The sequence below is a fragment of the Acomys minous genome (genome assembly GCF_964271855.1).
Source record: "Acomys minous genome assembly, chromosome: 12".
Classification (NCBI taxonomy): domain Eukaryota; kingdom Metazoa; phylum Chordata; class Mammalia; order Rodentia; family Muridae; genus Acomys; species Acomys minous.
Genome location: NC_140493.1, coordinates 57,344,923 through 57,357,720, shown reverse-complemented (window position 1 = coordinate 57,357,720; position 12,798 = coordinate 57,344,923). Strand labels below are relative to the sequence as shown.

Here is a 12,798-nt window from a genome sequence, read left to right as displayed (position 1 = left end):
GAATTTAGGAAACAGCAGACAGAGAAACTGCTTTGCCTGCCTAAAACTTTAAAATTTGTCTTACATTTGTTGGAAATCACAGAGGAATTTTGGCCAAGAAATGGCATGGCTGGCCTTGTATTTTGCACACATCAAATAGAACTACTGTTTTGAGGAAGAAAACACTATATCCAAGGGTCATAGATTGGAAATATTAACTATACTGGGGTTAAAAGGGAAGGAAACAAGTGTCCACTTCATGGCAAATATTGGTAGTACTCCATCTTCTGTTAACTGATATTACTTGATGTTAGAGATTAGGGAGAGGAGGGATGAACATGTATAAATAGAGAGTTAGCTTGTATAAAAGGTTGGATGGTGGTAAAAAATTTAAAAAGGAATGTACTGTCAGGCCGCAAGCTTTATTAATTGGAATAACACTTGGTTATCGAAGTGGCTGATGCTGAGTAAATTCTGTTTGCCGAAACTGTCAGTTTGCTAGTGTTTATTAGTTGAACTCTGTGATACGTGTATATACGTACATACATGTATATGTATATACACATATATGTGTGTGTTTGTGTAGCGACTTAGCATATGTGTTGACTGCTTAAAAATCACATCCAGATAAAGCTTCCTTGGTGCAAGAGGAACAGGATTGGTGGGAATTAAGAGGAAGAAAAGATTAAATGCTTTAAGGGCATAAGTTCCCTAGTGGTGAGTGAGGACAGACGATGCAGAAGAGTGGCATAGGGCCCGAGCGAGGCTCAGGAGCTCAGGGTAGCTCATCAGACACCTCAAGGAATAGGTTGAGGAAGAGGAACCGCAGACAGGCAAGAGAGGAAGAGGAGAAAACCACCTGAAACGTGTTTCTTTTCATCTCAACATCCTTGAGTTCCTCAAACATCTTGGTTTTTTTGTTGTTGTTGTTTTGTTTTTGTTTTTGTTTTTTTAGCCTTAAGTATTCTTCTCAACACACAGTCTCGTCAGATTAGGCGGGCTTTATTGGACAGTGTGTACTAGCTGAAGAATTTACCCGTGTGAACTGATGTGCTGTTGGGCCCAGCTCGCTTTCTGCATCTTGTCACTGCCTATCCACCACCACCTCCACTGCCCTCGGTGAACTGCGGTAGATTTTTAATTGGCTAAAGGTATTTTTACTTTTAGTGATGCACCAGACCATTGCACGGTTTGTAAGCTTAGGTCAACCTGTAGTATTCCAACTTACAGGCTATAAAAATGAAACGGGAGTGGAGGGCATTTTGTGTGATGACTATAATTACCAAGACTTGTGATAGCATGGTACCTACTCTGCCAATCTGGGGTCTCTTTCTGTGCTTTGATGCATCCCCTCCCTAGCAACATAGCTGGAGGGTTCCATAGCCACTTCAGTAAATACCACGGCTATTACTATATCTGGGATCTATACTTCAATTTACAGGATGAAATACCATATTTTTAACATCAATTTGGTAAGTGACGGTGATAAAGTTTAAAAGCTGAGGAAGGATATGTGATGTATTCCTAACTTTTGGGAAGTGCCTTGATAATCTGCGATGAGAGAATATCCGTAGTTCTTTATACCTAGGTTTACTTTGTGCACCTGAAATACTTCGGTTTATTGGCACATAAATCATATCTTAGCACCTATCCTGGTTTAGTAAGAATAAGTTCTTCCCAATGCCAAAGGACCTCCCCAAAGCAGGAGTCACTTAGGTGTTCCTCCTCCTGGTGTGTGTGCGCGCTGCAGATAAAGTGAATTCGCGTTCACTTATGACGCTAAAACCAGGCGCTAAGATTATAACCTAGGAACACAGCTAGCTGGTGCTAATCTGAAATCAAACAAATCAGGCTTCTTCCTCTTCTTCCTCTTCTTTGTGCATAGAGACTTTCCTAACAACTGAGTAATTCACTTATCCTTTTGGTTGTAATTTGATCTTTTTCATAAGAAAAATAATGTAATATTATGGCATTAACCTTTTTGAGATTTTCAAAGATAACATATTACCTAGCAGTTTCTAAATACCCCATTACTTTAAAATACAAGACAGGATTACCATCCTCAAGTTTACAATCCAAAGGAAGGTGATGCCAAAGTTAAGTGCTGAGATTAGCAATAATAGAAGTATGCATGAGACGTCAAAAGTCCGTTTCCAAACTTTAGAATAAGGCTTAAATTTATCTTAAGAAAATATTAGCTTAACTGCTTACGATTCAGTAAATGGCCCCGATTTCCCGTTAAATGCCAGGGAAATTGAACCGTTGTGAGTTCTTGGTTTATTCTGTAAAGAGTGGATGATAACTTTTGAAAATGTAAAAGAGAAGGCGCGCTTTATCAACAGGGCTGGATGGAATGCATTATGTCGTATCATAGCCATCGGAGCCCTATTTTCCTAGAGTCACCCGAGTGTGGCCACAGAGGCAAGGCCTGAGTAGTGCTGTCTTGATTTTTGCTCAAGTGCTAACCACCACAGAAGACAAAACATTATTAGTAGGTGTTGCCTTTCTGATGTTTATGATTGTAGGTGGGGGTCTCCCATCTGAAAACTGAATCTGAAATTTCTACTCTTTGATGGCTACCTTTTAATAAATGCCAGTTTCCCCAGATTTTTTTGATAAAGTCATTTAAAAAGTTGAATCCCAACATATTGAATCTCTCCATGCCCCTTCCTATGGACTGTTATTTTCTGTCCCCTTTTGCTCCTGCGCAAATGCTAATAACTTCAGCCTCTGGCTCTAGGGAGGGCGGCTAGGCTACTTTTCTAACATTTCCTTCCTGGAAAATAACACTGAGTAGACTTTTGTTCCTTTGATTCAGTTATTTAATTTGGCAAGTACATTGTTTGAGCTTGTTCCCTTCTGTCGAGAAGGCAGGGGTACTGTGTGCGATTACAAAACTGTTTCATACCTTTAATAATTTCCCCTTGCATGCATGTATGTCTGCTGATAGAAGGTATTCAATTTGATTTTCTAAGCACAAATATTTGCTTTTCATTGGAAAAAGATAATTTATAAGACATTTACTTGTCTTAGTTAGGGTTTCTATTGCTGTGAAGAGACACCAAGACCACGGCAACTCTTACAAAGGAAGACGTTTAATTGGGATGGGTTTGAGTTTCGTAGGCTTATTCCATTATCCCCATGATGGGAAGCATGGGAGCATCCAGGCAGATTTGGTGCTGGAGGAGCTGAGAGCTCTGCATCTTGATGGGAAGGTAGCAGAGGGGGACTGGATGTGTTTCACAGTGGGTGCAGCTTGAACACTTATCAAAGCCCCGTCTCCATGGTAACACACTTCTTCCAACAGGGCCACACCTCCTAGTAGGACCACTCTCTATGGGCCAATCATTCATATACATGAGCCTGTGGGGGCCATACCTATTAAAACCACCACACCTACAAATATATCAATATTGTTTATAATTTATTGTCCCCTCTAGGAAGCATGCTCCAAGAAGACACTTTCTGTTATTCTTTCTGTTTCTGTTGTATTTTGCTAAAAAAAAAAATACTAATTAAAATTTACTTTTTCTGCTTCTGGATATGCTGTTTGATAAGTCAAAATCATCACACCCTTACTCTAAGAAGCTTCCTTTGAAAAAGTTCATTCCATCCAGTGATAATGAGCCCCATCTCAGTTGCAATAGTTGTGTTAAATGTGTAACATTGCAAGGCACAGAGGGAACAGCTGCCATCTTTGATTTGACAGCCACAGATGGTTCATCTTGAGCACAGCTGGTTCTAAGAAAGGAGAACTTTTATGTGCTATGGTGGGGCGGGCAGTTAGGAAAGGAAGGAAGAAAGTTAACATTTGTTGATCATGTTGTATGTCACTGGCAGACATTATGTAAGGGAGTTTTCCTTTTCTTTTTAAAATATTTTTTATTTTTATATATACATTTATATTATTACACATATATAAAATTAACTGCATACAGCAAGAAGAACCATGAAACAATCAGGGATTATACAAATGTTATGTTCTTAGTGTTTTGGCTATTTGTATTTGGCAACCTTGAAGAAAACATCTTTCCTATTTTGGTGAGTCTAAAGTTTGGAATGTAAATCAATATCTATCATATCTCATCTCTATCAACTTAGAACTTCTATCTAGACCTAAAAACATCTTAACCTCGAAACAACTAAGCATAACTGTAAAACTAAACTATCTGGTCTTCAACCTCATCAGAGACTTGAGAAGGAATAAAATTAATTATCCAAATAAACAGGAAGTGCAGGTTAGCAGCTTCCAAAGTGAAAAAAAAAAGGCAGAGACAGTTTGCTACCTGAACAGTCACACAAAACTCTCCATAATGTTGGAGCACCTCGGCCTTCTGGTCCAATATATCTGACAGACATATTTGTAAGGCAAGAACTATTTAGGACTTGCTTACCCTGCCTTGGCAGAGTTTGGATGTCGACTTTGCCTGCAGCCAAGCTTGCCCATTTTTAGGCAGAACTCTGTCAGTGGCCAAAATGAGGACATTTTGCCCAGTGGCTGGTTAGCCACATTTGAAACCATCTCCATAAGGAGGTTGTTTGATGCTCATCATCTTCTTTGAGGTAGGCTGGGCATTGCCAGGAGTTAATCTGTATCATTGTCAACGAATCTTTAAAATAGTAAAAACATCTTTAAATGCCATATTCGTTATGTCTCTGAGGTTTTTGAAGACCTTATCTAACTATTTTACCTTATCTATCTATAGAATCAAAGCTATCTGTTAAACATAGGATGTATATTCTTGGGATTAAAAATAGACTAGTATTTTATATGACCATGATTTGATCAACTAACAATTAACTAGTATTACTTAGTTATCCTAAACAGCCTGCAGTAGTATTTTCAAAGTATTGAAGGTAAACTTCATATTCTACTTGAGTTGTATGGGTACAATACAACTGTGTGTGTGTGTGTGTGTGTGTGTGTGTGTGTGTGTGTGTGTGTGAGAGAGAGAGAGAGAGAGAGAGAGAGAGAGAGAGAGAGAGAGAGAGAGAGAGAGAGAGATATGCATGCTTCCAGTTGCAGCCTTGACCTAATAACAATGATGGAATTAGAATTCTACATGTACTCTTTCTCCTGGCCTGGATATGGCCTTAGGGCATATCTCATCACTGTTATGGGATAACACTACTAATTTTTCTCTGGTATTTATGATATACTTATTTTTGCTTGCCTTAAGTCTAGTCACAGTAATAGAGCAGAAAACTCAATAGTTCCTTTGGCCTCCTTGTATTTATAGGATTGCACAACCACCCTCACACTTGTACATACACAACATACATATTAATATATACACAAAAATTATTAGGTTAAGATTCTAAAATAGCATCTATGAAAATATTGATTATAATGATTGAGAATAAATGGAGCTAGACAATGGGCAGTCATGGTACATACCTTTAATACCAGCACTCTGGAGGCAGAGGCAGGTGGATATTGTGAGTTCGAGTCCAGCCTGGTCTACAAAGTGAGTTCTAAGACAGCCAGGGCTACACAGAGAAACCCTGTCTCAAAAAACCAAATAACCAACCAAACAAAAATAATGGAGTTAGACTACATGATACCATACTTACTTTCCAGGAAACTGTGCCCACTGGTGTAGCAGTGGCTTGACTGTTACAAAAGCGATTTATTTCTGATTGGAACTGAGGCCCTCACCACAGGAGAGAATTCATGCATAATATATTAAACATGGTCTAAAGCCCAGTGGTGGAGAAGGCCATAGACTTTAGGGAAGAACTCATGGCTATTGTTTTGTTAGGTGGATACACTATCAAATTAACCTCCTAAATATTATGTTAAACAAAATAAAAAAATGTTGATGTAGTTCAGACATGGCAAGTATGATTTGAACTATTGGTAGAAATAGAGAGAAACATGTATTTGAGGTGTAATTTGGAAGTATAGCTGCCTGTACTTGGGAGTACATTGGAAGTATATATAGTAATTATATAAAAGGAAAGAAAGATACAGAATTACTACTATGGTTCTGATTGAAATAACCGAGTAGGTAGTGCCATGAACTAAAAAGGAAAGGCTTGGAGAGAAGTAATTTTTGTGATGAAATCAACAACTGCATTTCACACCATTTGAGCTGTTCGTCTCTCTACACCCACTATAGGTAAGTGGCCGTGCTAGATAAATCATGGCAAATTGACACAAGCTGAAGTCATCTGAGAGGAGGTTGGGTTGTAAGCAGGTCTTTGAGGCATTTTCTTAATTAGTGATTGATGGGGGAGGGCCCAGCCCATTGTGGGTAGGGCTATCCCTGGGCTGGTGGTCTGGGGTTCTATAAGAAAGCAGGCTGAGCAAGTCATGAAGGGCAAGCCAGCAAGCAGGACCCCTCCACGGCCTCTGCATCAGCTCCTGCCTCTAGGTTCCTCTTTGAGTGTCATCTGTTTTGACTTTTTTGATGGTGAACTGTGATGCGGAAGTGTAAGCTGAATAAACTCTTTTTTCCTCCTCTGCTTGCTTTTGGTCACAGTGTTTCATCACAGCAACAATAACCCCAACTAAGACAGTAGTAGCATTACCTTATAGTCACACCTGAGCTAATTGGAGTAATGACTAATATGCTAGAAAGCTTTACATCACTGTAACGAATAAGCTTGAATTTGTGAAGGGAGGGGGAAGAGCCACGAGATGGAGCAGGAGAACCGAGCACTTAGAGCACTTATATTTGAAGGAGACACAAAGTAGCATGATGTATTTGAGAGTGGGAATGTTTTGTATTTCCTTAAGGCTAAAGAAAAAGATACCTCAGTGCATGCTGTGTAATGTTCCATTCACAGGCCAAAGTGTCTTTTCATGCACGTGTGTGTGTGTGTGTGTGTGTGTGTGTGTGTGTGTGTATGTGTGTGTATGAGTGTGTGTGTGTGTGTGTGTTGTACACGAGTATATATGCTCACATGCATGTTGGCATATGTGTGTAGAGTATGTGTGTACATGTATGTGACTGAATGATTGCTATAGCTTGGGACTTACATGACTGTAAAGGGATAGTCCCCTGCTTGAAACAACTTGGAGTTACTGGAAACTTAAAAGAAGGGGCCTAGTGGGAAGCCTTTAGGACACTGGGGGACTCTGATCTTGTCCTCTTTGTCTCTTTAGCCTCCTTGTAATGAGCTCAGCACTTCTACTCCACCGTGTTCTACCCCAAAGTGCCCTGCCCTAGGAGGGCTAGGTGGCCTTGGTCTAGAATCTATAAATAGTTATCTCTTAGAAGATGGAGGTTCCTAATTATATAGATGATTTTTCAGAAAATATGGTTCTGCTTTGTAGATTCTAATATATAGTAAAGAGCGAAGAGATGCTCACAGCCCCCGAGATGCCTTCTTTGTATGCAAATGCTGGCGTATATGATGGAGTAGATGCCCTCTTTTTGAACAGAGACTGCAGTCTCACCTGAGCATTTTCAGTGTAAATATAAGCATACTTAAAAATTTACATGGAGAATGTAGACAGATGAACACAGAACATACATGTAGAAGGTGTCATGTGAAAAGAACACCTCAAATCTATGTTGCAAGTTTCTCTCATGGCTTTTACTTGATCTATTTCTATTTAATGCTCATTGCTTGCCATGTTCTAAGACCTGGAACATCCCTCATGCTCTGTGTCAGTTAATTCACACAACAGCTGTAGAAGGTATTTTAACAGTTAATTCTATGCGCTTCTTACCAACGTTCTTAGCCTCTGAGTAAGACTTGGGAGTGACTCTTGGATTTATTTGCTGACATGCTAAGGAAGAATAAACCTGGATAGGAATGTTACCACTTTCTGCTTCTCCCATAAGCAAGTGAACATTTGTGTGTTCACAGTGTCAGGCTGGTATGACCTTCAGGAAGGAACTGTTATTCATTGAAAATCTTGCCATCAATTCCCAATGGTGGGGAAGCACAAGGAATCTGGAAGGCATGCAGTTATGATTGGCCAACCTTCTAAGTCTGAGGAAGAGTCATTTTCTATGAACTACCAGAAAAACAACTGGTTGAACCCAATCTCAACTTGGAAGGTTCACTGCACAAGGATGCAAGTAGACATAGGGTGGTCTGGGCCCCTCAGATTGTGGGGACAGAGTCTCTTCAGTGCCTCCTTCTTTAATATGAGGCTTTACATATTGAGAAACTACAGCTAAGACTCTTTTAAAAGATTTATTTATTTGTGTGTGTGTGTGTGTGTGTGTGTGTGTGTGTGTGCGCGCGCGCGCGCGCGTGTGTGCATGTGTGCCCGTGAGGGGAAGAAAAGAAAAGGAAAGGGTATTGGAGTCCCTGCAGCTGGAATTATATGAGTTGCTGGCCATCCACTGTGGATGCTGTGAACCAAACCCAGGTCCTCTGGCAGAGCAGCACGTACCCTTGAACACTGCACCATCTCTCCATCCCATAACCCACTAATAGCCTTGTGACTGTTTCTTCTGAATCTCTACCTTACCAAGAAGTATTTCCCCTACTTTGAAGAACCTCTCTTTAAAACTTTAGAGTTGTATTCATGAGTAGATTGTGGTATTCTAAAATGTCGGAGAGATAATTAATTTGGAAGAATGGACAAGATCATCTTAGTCCGTAGTCAATGGTCTCCGTTCTAATTGAACTTAACTGTCAAGTTATATGACCTATGATGGCAGCAGGTTCCTATGTGGACCTGTGTGCTTTATGTGGGGAAGGATGGGTTTACCCCAGAGCTGACTGCTTTGCTCAAGGCAGGTGTCTGCTCCTTCATCACCAATTTAAAGATTATACCTAGAGATACAGCAATAGATAGGATACTGTACCTTACTTAGTTTATATTTACTTTAAATAGTCTCACATTCTATAAAATGCATTTCACACTTTTCCAAGAAGACAAAATAGACACTCTTTAAGCAGTTTACAAGGTGCAGGTATTATCTCTTACAGAGGAGAGGGAAGAAGAAAGCTGTAAATAATAAGTTCTGAATAGGAATGACACAAACTGCCTAATCAATGTCTTCCAGAACTGGCAAGTGACACCTCTTTGTTTTTTTTTGCAAATAAAAACCTCCTTACCATCACAATATAAACCATTATCTCTGCAGGCAAGGTATATTTAGAAGTGTACAAAATGTACATTTCCTGCCAGCCTCTAGATCAGTAGGTGGAGATCTAAAGTCATGCAAATACTACAGTAAATGCAGGCAACCGATTTCTAATTATTCCATATCAGCAGATTTGTGAGGAATATAATTTATTAAAAAAGAGCAGTTTATGATCAGCGGACCTTGGTTATGACTGTTTAGGAATTCAGTGCATTTTGATCTAATCACAAAATCAAAATATTCATGAAACACAATGATATCTCCGCAAAGCAGCCGGGCAGCCATTAATTTTGAAATTCGGGTAATTTATTAACACTTATCTGAAACTGTAAAAGCTTACCTCTGTGTTTGTAATACGGAGAAAAGTGAAAGCAGTTTTAAAACTGATTCCTAATGATTTATAATGGTTTGCTGTAATTTGAGCCAGAAATTCAATTAAAATGTATGTCTAGTTTTGTTTCAAGATCTTTAGTTAAAAATTCTATTAAAATTCTATTTCCTTCTTGCATTAAATGTATCTGTTATCTGCATATACAAGAAATATAAGAAAATTCTATCATTTATTCCCCAGTCTCCATAAATGCTTTTTAAAGCATTCATTTTTATTTCATAATTCTCTCGTGGTAGCCTCTGCAATTTATGTACAGTAGAGGAAGCATTACCACGTGTGCCATTTTCTTGCTGAGGAAAGACATCCAACACAGAATACTTTCCGGACAAGCCATGGCACTTTATCCAACTGCTAGAAAACAAGACAATGAAAAAACACATTTGACTCCAAGTTATTAACTTAATGAGATATAGCTAGGATCATGAAAAACATATAACATTCCAGAACCAGGGGCAGAATTGGGGCAAGATGTGGGAAGCCAGAGTGTTCCATTCCCCCTGAAACAATACAAATGGATTAAAACTTTGAAGAAATTGTCATAGGCATGAAAATTATGTATTTTTTTTAAACACAATGAAATTGATGAGTTAGTCGCAGAAGAATCCAGTTGGTTCTTGTTTTGCGGTTTCTTAAATTGTGGTAAGTCTCCCAGCAATTGCAAAATGCATCATTAAAGTATCTGTTTTTATTTATTTGGTCAGGAGAGTCTGTGATCTTAAGTGGTAACAAAGTTAATAATTCATTCAACATATTGATGTCTAGGTGACTTCTGACTATATCAGCCATCTCGTTGCTGTGCACATCAAACGCAGGTACCATTGTCCATGTTTTGTTGAAGCAATGACAACAGAGGCACAAAGTTTCAGAAAGTCAGTGGCTCATGTGCTTTTCAGCTTGATCAAACGGTGGGGCAAGGGGTGTGTGGGCGACACTTACCCAAGACAACTGGGAAGAAGCAGAGCGGCGTTTTTTCCTCGGTGCATCGCTTGTACTTGAAAGTTATACGGCATGGCCCTGCTTGCCTTCTCTCTGGTAGTTGAAGTCGTGGCTGGGGCTGGAGGATGGAGGGCCGAATAGCCTGGAAAACATCAGAGCGCAAAGAGAAACAAGAGCAAACCCAGTCACTCACAGAGAGGAGCAGCGAGAAGGAGAAAGCAAACGAGAAGAGAGAGCGAACAAGGCAGAGACAGGGAACTACAAGATGAGGAGGACTAACTAGAAAGGCTGAAGGCATGAAAGATCTGGAGGATGTCCCTCGCCACTGAACGTCTACGGATGTCCCGATGTCCTCTTGTGTGCACGAACTGTGGTCGTATAAAGGGACAGACTCCAGCAAGTCATGTTCTTTCATTTGCTTTCCCAGTGTGTCACAGCATCAGGAGACCTGCACTCGACTCCGTGAACTGTGTCGGGATGATCAGTGTCTGCCAAGATCTATTGGATGAGCTTTGATGATACAAAAATGGAATCCATTCTGAGGGGCCAGAGCTGCGGCGTACGTAGGTGTCTTCAGAAATGCACGCTAAGAAGAGACAGGGTGGCAAGCAGGTTTCCACTGGGCTGTATGTCGGTGGAGGAACATTTATGCTTCAAACGTGCGTTTGCTAGGTGGACATGAATGCAAATGAAATGGCGTTGAATAAGATTATCCAAAGCAGGGCTGTGAATGGAGGTATGTGGTCTGGGAGTAGATACTGGTAAGACGGGTAGGTGCCAAAAAGCCAGAAATCCCAACGGCTCTCAGCTGCTAGGATGGTCACTCAATAAAGGGAGGAATAAGTTACTGGGTATGTTCTCCCAATAAAGGGAATGAGAGCTACGGAGTCCTGGTGTGCTATTGAGAGAATATTCTGAGAGAAGAGTTCCTTTGGATTGCCTAGGCAGTTTGTTGACCCTTCACCCACTTTTTTTTTTTTTTTTAGCCATGGGTGGGCCCACTGACATCCTCTGTGTATGTCATCCAGAGCTTTGTGTGGAGGGCTAGGGAGATGGCTCAGCAGTTCAGAGTACTGTCCACTCTGCAAAGGACCACTAAGCTTCCTCTCTGGCAGCTCCCAATGATTGTCACCTCATTTTTCCAGACATTCAGTTCCCTGCTCTAGTCTCTCCAGACACTGCACACATGTGGTAGGCAAAACCCTCCCACTGTTAGTATTAAAAAGATAAAAATAAAGTATTTTTTAAAAGCTTTTCATGGGTCAGACTGGTTACCCAGAATGGCATTTTGATGTAACCACAATATCTAGATTTAAGATTTCTCGGTATATTTATATAGTTTATATGTCACCTTTCTAAGATAAATATTCTATTCTTGGGGGGAGGCAGTACTGGTAATCTCTAAATTTTGGGGGATGTGAGTCCAGGTTCTCAATAAATTGCTTAGCCATGATACTGGCGAGGGAAAGGTTTGGGGGGGGGGCGGGGCTCCTTGCTTGATATTACACTAGCCGCATCCTGGGTAGAAGAAAACTGGGTAAGAAACTATTGGAAGCATGGGCCTTTCTCCTTCTAGAGTCTGAAGTCCAATAGATTGTGTATTGCTCTTGACAGGTAACTGAGTTGCGAGACCTCATCCCTGTCGAAAACAGACGCGTGGCTCTAAGGAGAAACGTCACAATAGCTGCCCCTGGAAATCCCACGTGGTAGTTGCTACAAGAGGATATGTGGGGGAACGGAGCTGATGGAGAGTAGATGGAAGAGTGTCACCGGTCACTGAGGTTCAGATTAAGTGTGGGCAGCAGGAAGGGTTTCTAGGGTACCCACAATCTTTTCTTTCTGGCCTCAGAATAAAATGAAAACGTATACACAAGAAGCATCGAGCTTTTCTGAACACTTAGCCTTTTTTGTTTGTTTGTTTGTTTGTTTGCAAGAAATTGTCTCTGCTAATTAAACTACTTCCTATATCCTCAAAACAAAGGTACTTTTTATGCAAGGCAGATGGCATATAAAAATAACTCTAAAGGCTGTTTGTGGGAGGGTGTGGCTAACAGAAGGGTTGAACGACCAGAATTAGATTCCCACGGGTTACCTGGGTGAGACAAAACCAAAAGACCTTGAAATGAAGTTACTGATGATTAATGAATGTTGAAAAATGTCACATTGGACCACTGGGACAGGGGATGAGATAATTTGATTCTCCTTACAAAAGTCTAATAGACATTAAGGCCCCAGGATTGGGAGGAAGGATGCAGGAAGACTTACACATGCTAGGAAATACTTCAGGGGTTTGGAATCCAAGAGGTTTGAAACAGATTGCTAAAAATAAAAGCAATTTATCCAGAATTAAGTATCATAGCAACAAAGCAGTGCATACAGGCCGCTTCCAGCTTCTATGTTTGCTCTTTAAATATATCAGTTTTACTTCAGAAATCC

At 40.3% G+C, this 12,798-nt stretch overlaps 1 protein-coding gene across 2 annotated transcripts in view; it reads left to right on the top strand.

The window, feature by feature from the left end:
• Positions 1-12,798, top strand: part of LOC311578682 (uncharacterized protein) — a 240,209-nt gene that overhangs the window by 102,414 nt on the left and 124,997 nt on the right. The window contains exon 5 of one of the 2 annotated variants that reach the window (XM_084748708.1): positions 10,189-10,278. The exons of the other annotated variant lie outside the window; for it this stretch is intronic. The gene's annotated coding sequence lies outside the window, so the exon portion shown is untranslated. Of the gene's footprint in view, positions 1-10,188; positions 10,279-12,798 lie in introns of those variants that run through there. 2 annotated transcript variants of the gene reach the window in all.